The 17,633-nt window shown below is 35.7% G+C and overlaps 1 long non-coding RNA gene across 2 annotated transcripts in view; it reads right to left on the bottom strand.

The window, feature by feature from the left end:
- Positions 1-17,372, bottom strand: part of LOC133250107 (uncharacterized) — a 70,264-nt gene extending 52,892 nt beyond the window's left edge. The window contains exons 1-2 of one of the 2 annotated variants that reach the window (XR_009737233.1): positions 17,218-17,372; positions 3,261-3,343 (exon numbers count right to left, since the gene is read on the bottom strand). This is a non-coding gene — a long non-coding RNA (uncharacterized LOC133250107). The remainder of the gene's footprint in view (positions 1-3,260; positions 3,344-17,217) is intronic. The other variant, XR_009737234.1, reaches the window with a different exon arrangement.
- Between the last annotated feature and the right edge of the window lie 261 nt (positions 17,373-17,633).

Here is a 17,633-nt window from a genome sequence, read left to right as displayed (position 1 = left end):
CCTAAAAAGTAGGTGTAACAGGGTGAAATGTTTGTAAATAGTTCTATAATACTAATAAAGTTGAAAATTGAAATTAATCTTCTTCCTATATTATTTTTGCCTTATAATAATATCAAACTCCAAAAATGTTGTAGAAATTAAGGTTTGGTGCTGTGTATTTCAGGTTCTTTTCTTATAATCTTGTATTAGGAGTTCAAGGTTTCAAAAGCAAAAATAAGTTTGGGAAAGAAAATGTTTGACCATAAGAAAGATAATTTTTCCCTAGTGTCTATCAGATAAAATATTATAGAATAATAAAAGAAAATCAAAAATTGGCTCATGCATTCCTTCTATTAATACTCCTCTTCCCTCCCATATAAGTTCCATGAAAGGCAATGGATTAACTCTCTCAGTGGTACCTGTGTTCCCACACTAAAGTTAATTGAACTTAAAAGACAAGTCTTTCAATACTCTGATCTCATTCAAAGATCATAAGGTGCACTGACTAATGAATGAATAAGGCATTTTGAAAACCATCTAAAATATAATATATAATTATCTACCATTAGGGGAACATATCAGAAAGTTTTACTTTCATTTTTTAAACAGTTGACTTCAGGCCAGATCCTCATTTTGCTTTATTTTTCTCATCTTGCTCTGGCTTGTGTTCAGAACTCCCATTGACTTCCAGAAGGATCTTTGCATTTGGCTCAGTTTCAGTAGTAGAAAACAAAACATTGAACAGACTCTTACTGCTTCTCAATATCTCTAAAATAACAATGTTCCACCTTCAAACTAGCTATTCCAGAATGGATTTTTTCCTCATCAACATCAAACAGTGCAAACAATTCTGCACAAGATAGTTTATAAAATGAATTCAAAGAGTATACAGAAGTTTTTTTACTTTTTTGTGGAATGTTTCATCTTTTCTGTTATTGTAAATGCATTATTTCAGGTAATCTTTACAATATTTTGTGAAAATTTAGGGTAGATACAAGTTTATCCATTGTGCAGAAGGGAACACATGGAATAGAATTATTATCTATTTAAAAATATCTCCTAGCTCTGTACTACAGCAGTCTCTGTCTACAGATTTCTGAAAGGTTTTAGCACTAAAGGGACAAGAGTATAGCACAAAATAAATGACAAAAACAATATGACTTTTCTTACGGTGTTTTTTTTTGGGGGGGTGGTTAAGAATGCTAAATTGCAACATACATTTTATGTACATTATTTGTGTCTAAAAATTCCTTTCTAATAAGAATCTAGAAAATGATTTTAGGAATAATCAGAGAAATTTTGTAACCTTTCTTATCATGACAGTTTAGGTTTCAATATTGTTATTTTTAGAAACTTATTTAAGGACTGCTGCTTTGTAGAACAGAGAAGGCAATGTCACCCCACTCCAGTATTCTTGCCTAGAAAATCCCATGGACGGAGGAGCCTGGTAGGCAGTCCATGGGGTTGCTAAGAGTTGGACACGACTGAGCAACTTCACTTTCACTTTTCACTTTCATGCATTGGAGAAGGAAATGGCAACCCACTCCAGTATTCTTGCCTGGAGAATCCCAGGGACGGGGGAGCCTGGTGGGCTGCTGTCTATGAGGCCGCACAGAGTCGGACACGACTGATGCAACTTAGCAGCAGCAGCAGCAAGGGAGTTTTACACATCATTATGTACACCAACCATTGTCTCTAGAATGGAAGCATTTCTCTCACACATGTATGTACTCTAGTTTTAAAATATGTTTAGGTACCATTTGATTAATAAACCACATGCCAGTTATATAATATTATAATAGTACAGTAATATTTTTCATTGTGTACAATATCATTCAGTGGCTATAAAAGAACAATTTTCTTATATACAATCACACTCAAAATTATTTTCTAGTATTAAATAATTTCAATATGTAAAGAATTTGAAAAATACTGAGCTTCATTTATGGTGCTAGAGATAGTGTCACTAGGGAATAAAATAGATAAACTGGATAGAGTCTAACTATTGAGGCTGTCTTGGTGACAGAGCTGATAAAGAATCCACCTGCAATGCAGCAGACCTGGATTCAATCCCTAGTTTGGAAGATCCCCTGGAGAAGGGGATGGCTACCTACTCCAGTATTCTGCCCTGGAGAATCCCATGGACTGTATGTGGTCACCAAGAGTTGGACATGACTGAGACATTCACTTTCATTGAGGCTGTCAAATGAAACTCTACATTTTAGAAAACAAGTTTACAGTTATCAAGGTGGAAAGAGGGGGCAGAATGAATTGGGAGAGTGGGATTGGCATATATACATTATTATGTATGAAAAGGATAACTAATGAGAACCTACTGTATAGCACAGGGAACTGTACTCAATAGTCTGCTGCTGCTGCTGCTAAGTCACTTCAGTCGTGTCCGACTCTGTGCGACCCCATAGATGGCAGCCTACCAGGCTCCGCCATCCCTGGGATTCTCCAGGCAAGAACACTGGAGTGGGTTGCCATTTCCTTCTCCAATGCATGACAGTGAAAAGTGAAAGTGAAGTCACTCAGTCGTGCCTGACCCTCAGTGACCCCATGGACTGCAGCCTTCCAGGCTCCTCCGTCCATGGGATTTTCCAGGCAAGAGTACTGGAGTGGGGTGCCATTGCCTTCTCCAACTCAATAGTCTATGACAACCTAAATGGGAAGGAAATCTACGAAAGAGAGGATATATGTTTTAAGTTTCTGATGTACAGCAGATACTAATGAAACATTAAAAAGCAACTACAGTACAAATTAATAAAGGAAAAGAAACTCTACATTCAAATGTACTTTTATTAGTTCTTATTTTTTTCAATAAGAGATGTCTGACTCTTTGTGACCCCATGGATTATAGCCCATCAGGCTTCTCTGTCCGTGGGATTTCCCAGATGAGAATACTGGAGTGGATAGCCATCCCCTTCTCCAGGGGATCTTTCCAACCCAGGGATCGAACCCTGGTATCCTGCACTACAGGAGGATTCTTTACACTGAGATTTTCCCAAAAACAAGCTCCCATAGCCCCAAACCAAGGTAACTTAGCCTTGGAGAATAAATTTAAGCAAGACCCTGATGCTGGGAAAGATTAGGGGCAGAGGGAGAAGGAGGCGACCAAGGATGAGATGGTTAGATAACATTACCAACTCAATGGACATAGACTTGAGCAAACTCTGAGAGACAGTGAAGGACAGGGAAACCTGGCATGCTGCAGTCCATGGGGTCACAAAGAATTCGACACAACTTGGCAAGTGAACAACACAACAAATAGACCCTACCTTTAGGTTGAAATTGCAGAGACTGATCATAGAGTTCTAAAAGGTACCATTCTAGAAGCCATTCTTCACTGGTTCAAGACAAGCTGTAGAAAGAAGAGGACTTTTCTCATTATATTTGCAGTATCTTCAATGACATAATACAAATAAGAAACCATTATATTTATGAGCGAAGAAAGGAATCATATTTAAAAGAATTTAGAATTCTCCAATTTATTAATAAATTATTAGATCAAACAATTCTAATTTCTACTTATAATATTATAATATTAATTATTGTCTTAGAATTATGGGAAGAAAGATGACATGTTAAGTGATGAAAAGAGAGAAAATAGAATTTAGAGAAAAACATTTTAAGTGAATACCAATATAGTAAAACAGAAGAGTAAGATCAGAGGTCCATCAGGCCTTGAAAGGAGAATACCTATAAATGGGAAGAGACAATGTGAAATAAAGACAAAGGATGTTGATTATTTTCCATAGAAGGAAACAATATGCCATTAGTTTCCATTTCGATTCAGTTCTATCTTTTGGTCCTAGCACCATCTCATCTCATCATTAAACTGGCCTCTGATCATACTTAGTCCCTAAAAAAGGGATAATACTTCAGTTCATATTTTATGCTGCTGACAAATGTTTCTCAACTTCAAAATTTGCAGTATTACAAATCATTGTTTTGTTTTTTTATTATTTTCTTCAAGATGTGATAGAAATAATACAATAATTTACCAGTGTCTTCAGTAACTTTGGATATAGATCTTTATCAGATGGATGGGAATTAGATGAAATCCATTTTCACATTTAAGATATGAAAAAGAGAGGATTATCTGAGTAAGACTTAGTGACTCTTTTCCGTCAAGTAAAAAGTTAAGTTTGTAGAAACATAATAAATATTGTAAGTCTAAAACTGCCACTTAACATTTAGTCAGTGCTATAGACATGAGGTGACTCTTACAGTACCATATTAAAAACAATATTATTATCATTATACCACATCTATAACAGGATCTACTAGGCCCTGCAGTTGTATAATGAGGTCATAATGACTAATAATAATAATAATCACAGTTAATATATAATTTCAAGAGACAATCATGCCTCAGTTCATGCTGTGGCATTCTTATTAAAAAGGAAGTCCCAAAATAATTTAGCAATTATAAGGTGGATTTGTAGAAATGACAGGGCATGAATTACTTCATTGGCAGTAGAGCACACGCCAGTGATTAACATGTCTGCTTTTTCCATCATAAATATTATCAGATTGTTGATTTTTCTTCTTGTTCAATAATTATTAGTAAAAATGTGAACAAGAAGCATGTACAGAAAGTGTGACATTTACAATATGACAGTGGACTCACAAAAACAATAGGAAACTTGCGGGGAGCGAGCTCCGCCTCTGGCAAAGGTCATGAGGAAGGAGGCTTGGCATACGCAAAGGCGGGATCAAGCCTCAGGAGTCTCCCTGGAAATTCTCGAGCAATCTACCCCCAAAACCAGAGTCTGCCTACTTTCTGCTTTGTGCTTTCACCTACACTTCTGACTTTACGGGGGGCTGTCCCCCACTACCTCTCTGAAAAAAGAGTTAGCTTATAGCTCCAGTTAATAATTCCTGGATGTGACAGTGTTTCAACCTACAAACTCCCTTGGAAGTCCTCTAGCCTGCCTGAATAGGTTTTTCCGGCCACATGTGATTGCTCAGAGCCTCCAAACTGTGAGAGGCATGAGATGTTCTAAACTGTCTAAATACAGATTCCTTTGAGCAGTCAAAAGATTGATTAGAAATTGTATTGGTGAAGGGATTTTCACTTGTTGGGCCAATGTTTGCTGCTAAGTCTCCATATCCCTTACCTGCTGTGTCCCTGGCAGTGTATTGATTAATATAATTGGTGTAAATAGTAGCTTTAATGTTTGTAACCTGGGACCCTTGAGTTAATTCTTTTTCTTGTTATAGCCCACCACACCTTTGCTCTGTAGGAATGCAACTTTATCTAATGCTTTTTGGAGGCTGGCGCCTGACTTGAGAATAATCACCTTTAGAGAAAAAGGCCTCCGGGCCAGAAGATGATGCAAATCACCTAAACTTTTGCATATGATAAGTTTGCAGGAAGAAAGCCTGGCTTACTGCATGACTCTACCCCTTCCCCCATTATCCTCTATGCATAACTTAAGGTATAAAAACTACTTTGGAAAATAAAGTGCGGGCCTTGTTCACCGAAACTTGGTCTCACCATGTCGTTCTTTCTCTTACCTTCTGGCTGAATTATTCAGCCTCTTTTCTCCACTGAATTTCTTCACTGAGCTATCCTCATTCTATTACTCTTTATATCCTTAATTAACAGTTAATTAAGCAATTGTTTCCTGATCCTCGCCGACGCCGTCCCCGCTTCGAATTCCCTGGATCCACCGGGGCTGGACCCCGGCAGAAACTGATCTGGGCAACTGATCTGGGCATTTATCACCTATCTTCTCTACAAAATAAAAGCTTTAACACATAATTTGTTGTTAAAGCATCTTCTAATTTCATGACTGCAAGTCACCATCCACAGTGATTTTGGAGCCCAAGAAAATAAAGTCTGTTACTGTTTCCATCGTTTTCCCATCGATTTGCCATGAAGTCATGGGACCAGATGCCAAGATCTTAGATTTCTGAATACTGAGTTTTAAGCCAACTTTTTCACTCTCCTCTTTCACCTTCATCAAGAGGCCCTTTAGTTCCTATTCGCTTTCATACATAAGGTGGTGTCACACGGAAGGAAGGGCAATGAACACCGCTACCATAGTGCGTAAATAAAATTTCACTGCACCAGTGAGGGGAAGAGGAAAAAGACCCAAAATTTAGAGGAAAAGAAGAAATACATGCTAGGTTCAGAAGTATGCCCAGAATCAGAATCAGTACGCTACACACCTATGTCTGTAAAATACAGAGATTATCTGACACAGGCTTCATGAGAACAGTAGAGAAAGTCTCTCCCTCTTTTATAATGTATAGAATATAATTTGTGAAAGACAGAGACTATCTGAAGCCTAGTACAATGAGAAAACTTAGAGCAGAAAGGAGAGCAATCATCAGGAAACAAAATATTCTCCAAGCAAACCATCTCCAACACTGAACACAAGGTACCACCAGAGGTAGCTGAAGCCAGTGTTGTAATGAGAGAGGATAACTAGAAAAGCAAAAAAACCCTCAAACCTAATTCCAAATTAGATGATCACATACTCTGAACTAGAAATGTAGCAAAAGGAAAATATTGCCAGATGCAATATCTATTTACAATACTTCTTTCTAACAAATGATGTCCAGTTCTCAAGGAAAATATATGAGATACATTAAAATGCAAGGAAAACAATACTACTAAGAAACAGTCATCAGCACCAGATCCATATATGTCAAATTATATTATACATGTAGTTTAAAAAAATAATATGTAATAGGCAGAAGTATATCCAAGAGATGAGATTTAAATGAAGATATTGGTAACACATGCATAAAGTACAATTTCTTTATATAATCTCTATTATATACATACGTACTATATTTGTAAATGTGTGTGTGTGTGTGTGTGTGAACATGCTAAGTCACTTTATTTGTGTCCAACTCTTTGTGACCCTATGAACAGTAGCCCACCAGCCTCCTCTGTCCAAGGGATTCTCCAAGCAAGAATAGTTCAGTGGGTTGCCATGACCTCCTCCAGGAGATCTTCCCAACCCAGAGACCAAACCCATGTCTCTTTACATCTCCTGCAGGTTCTTTACCACCAGAGCCACCTGGGAAGCACATATTTATATAGAGGTATTAGCAAAATCAATCTATATATAGATAAAGAGATTCAGTACTTTAAAATTTGCTCTTGACATTCTTATAGGTGTTACTTATAAAGACACTCACGAACATATAGGTATATTATACATGTTTACACACACATGTTTATACAATTACTCAATAGATATCATATGAAACACATTTTTCTCATTTTCTCATTTTTGCTTTGATGAACAATTTGCAGTAAATATTCTTATACATATGTGTGTGAGAATGTGAATTTGTAAACAAATATACATATACATGTATACAAATGGTAGAGCTTTTTGGATATTAACATCCTAGAATTTCTGGGTAAAAATGTTTGTGATTTTAAAATTTTTTAAGATATTTATAGTGTAGGCCATTGAAATTTTGGGAAGGTCCTAAAAATTTCAGGGACTGTGCAACAAAAAAATATCTGTATAAAGTCATTTTCTTTTGCAAACGGATGGCAGAGTGTAGTGACAAAATCTTGACACCAGAGCTAGAATGCTGTTCCTAGCAAAGTGCTTTCCAGAAAAATTTTAGCAATTTATTTTTTTAACAAACTGTCTCACAACCATATTTCAATGTCATACATACCTCTTATGAATATCAGTTACAATGTTAGTCATGTTTTGAGAGAAGATGAATGGTACTTCAAATTAAACTATCTTGCAAACTTCTACAATGCACATGTTATTTGCACCCAATTGTAAACAGAACTATATAACACGCACACTTTGTTACTCAGTCGCTCAGTCATGTCCAACTCTTTGCAACCCCATGGGCTGCAGCACGCCAGACTTTGTCCTTCACCATTTTGCAGAGTTTACTCAATCTCATTCCACTGAGTTGGTGATGCCATTCATCTATTTCATCCTCTGTCTTCCCCTTCTCCTCCTGCCCTCAATCTTTCCCAGCATCAGGGTCTTTTCCAATGAGTCAGCTCTTCATATCAGGTGGCATACTAGGTCAAGGCAAACATATTTTAAGCAACTTGTTAAATATAGCTTATATTCTTGCTCAAGAGAGGAACCACCCTACCTATAAAAGAATGCCTCCTGGAAGGGTAATTTTTTTTTTTTTTCCTAAAGATGAGAAAATACTTAGCTTTCTCCAAACACCCACATACATAATTGATTTCCAGAGTTCTGCACCACAGAGCATGGAGGATAAGATTTTAGCCATGAATGTTTTTAGAACAGATGTTGTCAGTTGTCTACTTTGAATTTCTCTATCAAAAGTATGATTTTGAATAGTTATGCTCCTTGAAGAGTCCTGCCAGAGTGCATCAGCTGTAATATACAACACTTAACTTAGCAAATTGACCTAGTAGGTAGTTTTGATTGCATTCTGCATTTAAGATTGCTTGCTACCTTCCAAATGCAGCAATTTTTTTTTCCATAGTTGATATCAAGCTTAACTTTCTGGCACTAGTTAAGAAAAAGATCAAATGATTTTTCAAACAACTACTAGTTTAGAATAGAAAAGCCATCTATTTAATACAGAAAGATACTTTCATATTTACTATAGCAACAACATCTGGATGCAGTTTTTTTCTAAAAGCTTATCAATGTGTTTATAAAAATATGCTTTAAATGAAAATGTGTTTCCTTGAATGCAAGGGAAGCATCCTCATGTTTGCCAGACTGGCGTTTATCACAGAACTTGAAGAATAGTAATATCTGAAAAAATTGCTAAAATATAGATGAAAGGAGGACTTCATTTTTATACATTGCATTTGAATCTTATACTTTCAAAGACCATTTTTCACTCAGCCTAATCTCATGGTAGTTTTTAAACTGCAAACTTTGAAGCACTTTTGTCAAACTTGGATCAATAAGGAACTGATATAATTTGATCCATAAATACTTTCTAACCATAGTAAAATACTGATAGCAGATTGATGAATGTCATGAAAGCTCGTATGATCTTGGCTACTATCAATGTAAACTGAGAACACAACGAAGACAGCACAACAGTAATGCTTTAAACCAACTGGGCCTCTCACAGATGTGGTACATTTTTAAACCCAAGTTGGGAACTTATTATGGAAGAAATAATCCTGGGAATTAAGCAAGCTAAAATTTAAAATACCATCATCTATTAGGGTTTGCATTATGCCAGAAGCTCTACTAAGAATGTTATCTATATATTGATTTTACCCCTGACAACAACCAAAGTGATTGGCACTAATACCAATCTCTTTTTGCACATAAGAAATGGTAGATCTATATATCTGGACAACGTTCTCAATGGAATTCACAAAACTAAAATACGAACCAGCATCTATGTGATTTCAAAACCTATGCTTTTTTTAAATAACAACACAAAGTATATATTACCTAGAGTATTTGTAGTATGTTGTTGCTAGATTTGTCATGTTTCTTATGTGATTTTTTTTGTTTTATTCATAAGCTTTCTTATAAAAAAAAAAGAATTGCAAATTTTAAATTATGCTAACAGAGGGCAGAAAAAAAAGCTTCTAATATTTGTATGGTATATAGTTGAGAACAAAGTTTCTCTCAAAAACTGTTGAAAAGAAATGTTTAGTATTTATAGGTCTAGAAAGAAAATATGAAAGTAATTTTTCTTAAACTAAAGAAGAAACAGACATTCAGAACAAAAATGTAAGTTTTGATTTTAAAAGCCTCTCTATGAGATTAGAACAACTGCATACCATCATAATCATAATCTTTTTGTATGTGTTCATTCATCCTTCATTTATCCATTTAAAAAATGTAGGGTAGGGCTCTGCTAAAAAATGTGGACATAAAGCTATTTAAAGCTATTTGCTTGTCTTTAGAAAGATATTTTTAGTATAATTATAATACAGTGAGATAAATGTTTTAAAATAAATAAAAGGCTATTAAAAACAAAGTGCTGTGGTATAAATAATGAAATGACTACTTCCATATAATACATTTGAGGACTTCTTTATGAGTGTTAGGAGAGAAAAAACTTCAGTGTTCATAAACGAGAGACTATTTTTTAAATAGGAAACAATATAGTCACCTAATGTTATATATTAAAGTCCACTGTCACAGACCACATTTTTATCACCTCTACCTAAAACCCCACAAATACACTCAATCTGTCACCAAACTGCACTGTTTCTATAAGAAAAAATGACAATGCATTACTCTACAAAAGTAGGAACTTCAAAAGAATGTTAATATCAGTGAAATGCTGTTATTTAGTATGATTTGCACTCAAAAAATCCTTATTTTTACTTTTTAGTAAGTCATTGATAAAAATTTAAAATAATAAAAAAGACTTCTGCTTTAGTAACACAGACTGGGTTATTAGTACCAACCCTCCTATGGAGTCACAAAATATAAACAAAAGAAAAATTGTCTTCTTGAAAGCTTTAGAAAGTTTAGGAAACAGTGAAAGTTATAGGGTCAAGATCCAAAAGAATAAATAAATGCAAAGAGGAAAACCTAGATTTTTTTTCACTATTTCTTAGGGGTATATGTGGATTATAGAGATGAAAGACTCTGTGATGCTGTTCCACTTGGAAGAGTGTTGCTCAGGATGTATATTCCTTCAGTTGGGTAGTAATGAAGTAGGAATGGCTATTGGTTCCTGTTGTGGAAGTATTTCTCTTTTCCCCAGAAGGATTTAAGGAGTCATCTCATGTATCTTCTTTGGGCTATCATTCCTGTCTCTCCTTTAACACTCTTGCTCTCTAACTAGAGATATTTTCAATGAAAATCAGTATCTTGCCTTTCTAAAAGTTCCATATATAAAAATCCACACTCTTAAACAAAATATTCATCTCAATCAAAAGTAGAAGTCCTTGCTAGGGAGGTAGAAACATAGTAGTTCTCCTTATTAAATATCTCCACTGAATAGGTGGATGAAAAGTTAACAAATAAGACATGAATTCTAAACTCAGTCCTATCACTATCTACTGATGTGATTCCAATGTGTCCTAGACTCTGAACCTCAATTTTCATTTGAAATTAGGAATTCTATTATCTTTCTACCTGAGTTTTAAACAAGGATCAAATGAGCTAATGCAAAGGAAGTCTTTTGTCAACCATAGGTCATTTTTCCCCCAAATTAAAATATACATGCATTGAATTTAAGGGAAAAGAAGTCTCTACAGGTGAGAAGTGTGTTTAAGTCATTTCTGACTGATATCTGATTTTTAAGCAAAAAAAATTAATAATAATAATTTGCCATTTTTAAGCATCATATGTTTGACACTCTCCTTTCCTTGAACTTTCACAGTCCAGTTATGAATATTGTTAGTCTATGTTGATAAAGAACACCCTGTTCATAGCAAACATCCTTTTCCAACAACACAAGAGACAATACATGGACATCACCAGTTGGTCAATACCAAAATCAGATTGATTATATTCTTTGCAGCTGAAGATGGAGAAGCTCTACAGAGTCAGCAAAAACAAGACTTGTAGGTGTCTGTGGCTCAAACCACGAGCTCCTTATTGCAAATTTCAGGTTTAAATATGAAGGAAGTATAGAAAATATCTAGACTATTCGAGAATGACTTAAATCAAATCCCTTATGATTATACAATGGAGGTGATGAATAGATTCAAGAGATTAGATTTGGTAGACAGAGGGTCTAAAGTACTATGGACAGAGATTCTCAACATTGTACAGGAGGTGGTCACCAAAACCATCCCAAAGAAAGATAAATACAAGAAAGCAAAGTGGTTGTCTGAGGAGGTTTTACAAATTGATGAGAAAAAAAGAGAAGTGAAAGGCAAGGGAGACGGAAATATATACCCATCTGAATCCAGAGTTCCAGAGAATAACAGAGAGATAAGGAGGTCTTCTGAGTGAACAGTTCAAAGAAATACAGAGAAACAACAGAATGGGAAAGACTAGATCTCTTCAAGAAAATTAGAGATATCAAAGTGAACATTTCATGCAAGAATGGGCACAATAAAGGATAGAAACAGTAACGATCTAACAGAAGCAGAAGAGATTAAGAAGTGACAAGTATACACAGAAGAACTGTACAAAAAATGTTTTAATGACCATGATAACCATGATGGTGTGGTCACTAACCTAGAGCCAGACATCCTAGAATGTAAAGTCAAGTGGGCCTTAGGAAGCATTACTGTGAACAAAGCTAGAGGAGGTGATGGAATTTCAGCTGAGATATTTCAAATCCTAAAAGAGATACCACAATTCCACAAAAGTGCTACACTTCAACATGTTAGCAAATTTGGAAAACTCAGCAGTGTCCACAGGATTGAAAAGGTCAGTTTTCATTCCAGTCCAAAAGAAGGGCAATTCCAAAGAATGTTCAAATTACAATACAATTGTGCACATTTCCCATGCTAGCAAGGTAGTGCTCAAAATCCTTCAAGCTTGGAATCAGTAGTATGTGAACAGAGAACTTCCAGATGTAGAAGTAGAATTTAGAAAGGGTAGAAGAACCAGAGATCAAATTGCCAGCAACATCCATTGGATCATAGAGAAAGAAAGGGAATTCTAGAAAAGCATCTACTACTGGTTCATTGACTAGGAGTACATCAAGGCTGTATATTGTCACCTTGATTATTTAACTTCTATGCAGAGTATATCATGTGAATCTCCAGACTGGATGAATCACAAGCTAGTATTAAGATTGCTGGACAAAACATTAGTAACCTCAGATATGCAGATGAAACCACATCAATGGCAGAAAGCAAAGATGAACTAAAGAGCCTCTTGAAGAAAGTGAAAGAGAAGAGTGAAAAAGCTGACTTGAAATTCAACATTCAAAAAACTAAGGTCATAACATCCAGTCCCATCACTTAATGACAAATAGATGGGAAAGCAGTGACAGACATTATTTTCTTGGGCTCCAAAATCACTATAGACAGTGACTGTAACCATGAAATTAAAAGACACTTGCTCCTTGGAAGAAAGCTATGACAAATCCAGAGCATATTCAAAAGCAGAGACATCACATTATCAACAGTGTTCTGTATAGTCAAAGCTATGTTTTTCCAGTAGTCATGTACAGATTTGAGTGTTGGACCATAAAGAAAGCTGAGCACCAAAGGATTGATGCTTTTGAACTGTGGTGTTGGAGAAGACTCTTGAGAGTCCCTTGGACTGAAAGGAGATGTAACCAGTCAATCCTAAATGAAATCAACCCTGATTGTTCAATGGAAGGACTGATGCTGAATCTGAAACTCCAATATTTTGGCCACATGATGCAAAGAGCTGACACACTGGAAAAGACCCTCATGCTAAGAAAGATTGAGGGCAGGAATAAAAAGGGGTGACAGGATGAGATGGTTGGATTGTATCATTGACTCAGTGGATATGAGTTTGTGCAAACCCTGGGAGATAGTGAAGGACAGGGAAGTCTGGTATGCTGCAGTCCATGGGGTTGCAAAGTGTTAGACATGTGACTTACCAACTGAACAACAACAAATGCTGACAGTAGGACTAACAGAAAAAAGTTTTCAATTAAAATAATTTAAATTATTCTTATTTAAAATTAATTTATATTCTATTTAAATGTGAACATTCCATACGAAACATCATGAGTTCTTGTTTGGAGATCTAAATGTATCTTTGAATATTGAACCAAAGTGACATCATTAGAATACTATATTATTCTTCTTGCTACATTTTTCTCACTGTTTCCTGCCTTGATTTAGGATATCATTTCTTAAATAGGTCTCCTGGAAAAACAAATTTATGAATCACATTATCTGAGGAGAAAAAATAGTAAGTAATATTATCACTGGCCTACCATTCACAGAGTTGCATAAAGTTATAGAATTAACTATAAATCAAAAAATTAAAGATCAGATTCCTAATAAGTCTTAAAGAAAATCAGTAAGAAAAATATAAATGTAAAAAGGTATCCCCTGTATCCATTATCAGAATAAATATAAGCAAGAGTGGGTAGAGAAAGGATTTGTCATAAAACCAACTGTCTGAAAAGATCTGTCTGAAGAAATGCCAGCTGTCCACAGTACCTTTTGCCACTTGGCAACTGGTGAGATGAAAGGGGAAGACAGGACTTGGAAAGTTTTCATTTCTGCGTCTGATAACGTTTTTAACAATTACTGTCATTAAATTCCACTGGAATTTGGTGAAAGGTTGCTATATCACAGACACCAATGCTATTCATCACTCTTGCTACTCTGCCGCAAATTTTAGGCACCTTGGTCAGCAATTATATCCTGTTGCTTCAAGCTCAAGGATACATTTCTGGTTTAAGGCAGCCCTACCATTTCAAGTAGAAGCATTTCCATGCCAGGCATCTTAACTCATTGTTTATCTTTGACTCACTCCCAGTTCTTTGGGGTCCAGAATTGCAGTTTCTTTATTTTACCTGAATAGCACCTGGACACTAACTCCAGGCCTAAACAGTATATTTATCTCCTCATCAGACCATGTCAGGGTGTCTGGGTTTTATAGAATATATTATTTTCCTAGGAAAGCCATAACATACTACCACAAATGGTGTGGTTTGAAACAATAGAAATGTATTATCTCACACTTCTGGAGGATCAAATCTCAAAATCAAGGTGTTGTTAAGGCCAGGCTCCCTCCGAAACCTATAGCAGAGAATCCTGTCTTGCCTATTCTAGATTCTGGTGCTTTGCAAAAATCTTTTTATTTCTTGCCTTGCCCCAGCAGTACTTCAGTTTCTACCTCTGTCATCATGTGGCCTTACCTCCACTTTGTCTCCATTTGGCATTTTCTACTTCTTGTAGGGACACCAGTCATAATAGATTAGGACCCACCCTAATGACCTTAGCTTAACTACATCTGCAAAGATGCTATTTCCAAATAAGATCACATTCCCAGGTTCCAGGGACTAAGACTTCAATAAACCTTTTAGAGAAAGGTTTAATTCAATTCAACCCAGAACTAGGGACTTGGGATGCTTTTCCTCAGCCCTTGGTGCCATGTCCTTTTCAGGTTTGCAAACCTTTCATTCTTATGAGACAGCTAAATAATTACACTCCTCAATTCTCCTCAATTATTTTGGGTTAAAGGAGGAATTCTAGATTATTCACTTTTCTTTAGTAAAGTATATATACACAGACTTTGCTGTGTAATTTTTCAGTGCCATCTCACTGTGGATGGTGTATAATTTTCCTGCCCCAGTGTGGTAAGACTTTCCCATAGGACATGCTTGGCCAGTGAAGTTTAGGACATTTGTTGAAAGACTAAACTGCACTTGTTTGACTTGGTTCTTGGTCTCTTGCTATAACTCATAAGAACATGGCCCAGGTATCCTCTAGGTCAAAAAAGAGTGAGAAAGATGTGGAACTATCTGATCCAAACTTTACCTTGTAAACAAGTCTGATAGATCTGCAGATTAAAGGAAATTTAATTCTGCTGATTCGCAAAACTCTGAGCAAGAGAAATAAGTATTTGCTTTTGTAAGCCACTGCATAATGGGGTGGTTTGTCTCAAAGCATTATTTTAATAATTGCTGACCAATGTGTTCTGCTGTGTTTTGATGATTTAAGAACTATGCTCATTTTATCGCTCCCTCTTCTCTAAAATTTCTGATTGATTTTTCAGGTTCTGTCTACTGAAAATTATTTCAGGCTTAATTTACTAAGAGAACTACTCACCATTAAAAGAAATGTTTATGTGCCATTTATTTTAGAAATTATGTTTCTGATATTATCTGTGATTATCACAATTGGCCTAGCTTATATTCTACTGAAATTAACTTCCTACAGAAGGTAACAGAAAGAAAAGGCTAAAGTCTTGGGCATATGTGAAATAGTTTCAGGGACCTTTTATAGATAAGGTGACCATATAATTAATCATGCACTCTGGAAATGCAACTAAAAACTACAATGAGGCATCACCTCACATTGGTCAGAATGGCCATGATTAAAAAATCTACAAACATTATATGCTGGAGAGAATGTGGACAAAAAGGAACTTTCTTACACTGTTAGGAATGTAAATTGATACAGCCACTATGGATAACAATAATGAAATCCCTTAAAAAAACCATAATAGAACTACCAAATGACCCAGCAATCCCACTAGTGGACATATACCCCAAGAAAACTATAATTTGAATAGACATGTGCACCCCAGTGTTCACTGCAGCACTATTTACAATAGATAGGACATGGACACAGCCTAAATGTTCATCAACAGAGAGAGGAATTGATAATGAAGACATGGCAAATATATACAATGAAATAGTACTTAGCTTAAAAAAAGGATTGAAATTGGGCCATTTGTAGAGATGTGGATGGACATAGAGACTGTCATAAAGAGTGAAGTCAGAAAGAGAAAAACACATACTGCATATTAATGCACATATGTGAAATCTGAAAAATTGGCATAGACGATCTTACTTACAAAGCAGAAATAGAGACACAGAGGCAAACAACAAATGTAGGGACACCAAAGTTGGGGGAAATAGGGGATGGGGTGGGATGAATTGGGAGATTGGGATTGACATATATACACTATTGATATTATATATAAAATAGATAACTAATGAGAACTTGCTATATAGCTCTGGAACTTTGTGCTCTGTGGTGAAGTAATTGGGAAGGAAATTCAAAAAAAGAGGGGATCTATGTATATGCATGACTGATTCACTCTACAGTTTAATTTTATTGTACGGTAGAAACTAATGCAACACTGTAAAGCCAATAAAAATCAGTAAAAATAAAAACAAACAAAAAATCAAAATCATGCACTCTGAGACCCAGGTCTCTCACCTTTCAGGCAGATTCTTTACCAGCTGAGCCACAAGGGAAGCCCAAGAATACTGGAGAGGGTAGCCTATCCCTTTCTCCAGTGGATCTTCCCAACCCAGGAATCAAACTGGGGTCCTGAATTGCAGGTGTATTTACCAACTAAGCTATCAGGGAAGCCCAACTATATGCCAATCAAAATCAGTAAAAATAAAAATAAACAACTAAAAATTATACGTTCTGAGACACCTTTGAGAATGTAATAGAATGCTTTAATAATAGTTATGCCATAATCTGTCATAAACCAGACTTGTTGAGTATTCTGGCATCTATGGTTGTTATTCTCATAGTAAAACAACATTGTTGCTCAATTTTAATCATTGCTCATTCAGCATCTTAACATCTTTCATATGAATGCTGGCTAAGAAATTTGCATTTAGATTTGCAAAATAAGAAATCAGAAAAAGTACAGAAAACTCACAAAGGAAAAAGCAGCCATTTACCTTCTTTTGTACAGGTTAACAGAGGCTGTATTTATTTTTACAGCAATTCCTACTGCAGAAGATTCATGAAGAAAATGTTCTAGAAAGAGTTTGGACTCTTCAGGCAGCAGGTTAATTTCCTGTTGACATTTCCAATTCCAGGAATACAGACAATTGATTTCCTTATTGGACAGGATAACAAATCCAAATCACATACCTTTTAGCCTTATTATGTCCCAATTATTCTCAAAGACTTCAACACTAGTTTTCAGAATAAAAAGATGATTCAGCTAGATGGCTGAATCATTTTTTTCTGTTTTCCTGCTCTAAAGCAGCAGTTTCTCAGAGTATGATTTAGAGAATCTTAGGTATTCCTTATACTTTTTCAGGAGGTAGTTAAGACCGAAATTGTTTCAATGACAATACTAAGAAGTTAT

This window comes from Bos javanicus, chromosome 6 (assembly GCF_032452875.1).
Source record: "Bos javanicus breed banteng chromosome 6, ARS-OSU_banteng_1.0, whole genome shotgun sequence".
Classification (NCBI taxonomy): Eukaryota; Metazoa; Chordata; class Mammalia; order Artiodactyla; family Bovidae; genus Bos; species Bos javanicus.
The sequence above is the reverse complement of the archived record's forward strand: the minus strand, read 5'-3'. Positions and strand labels throughout refer to the sequence as shown.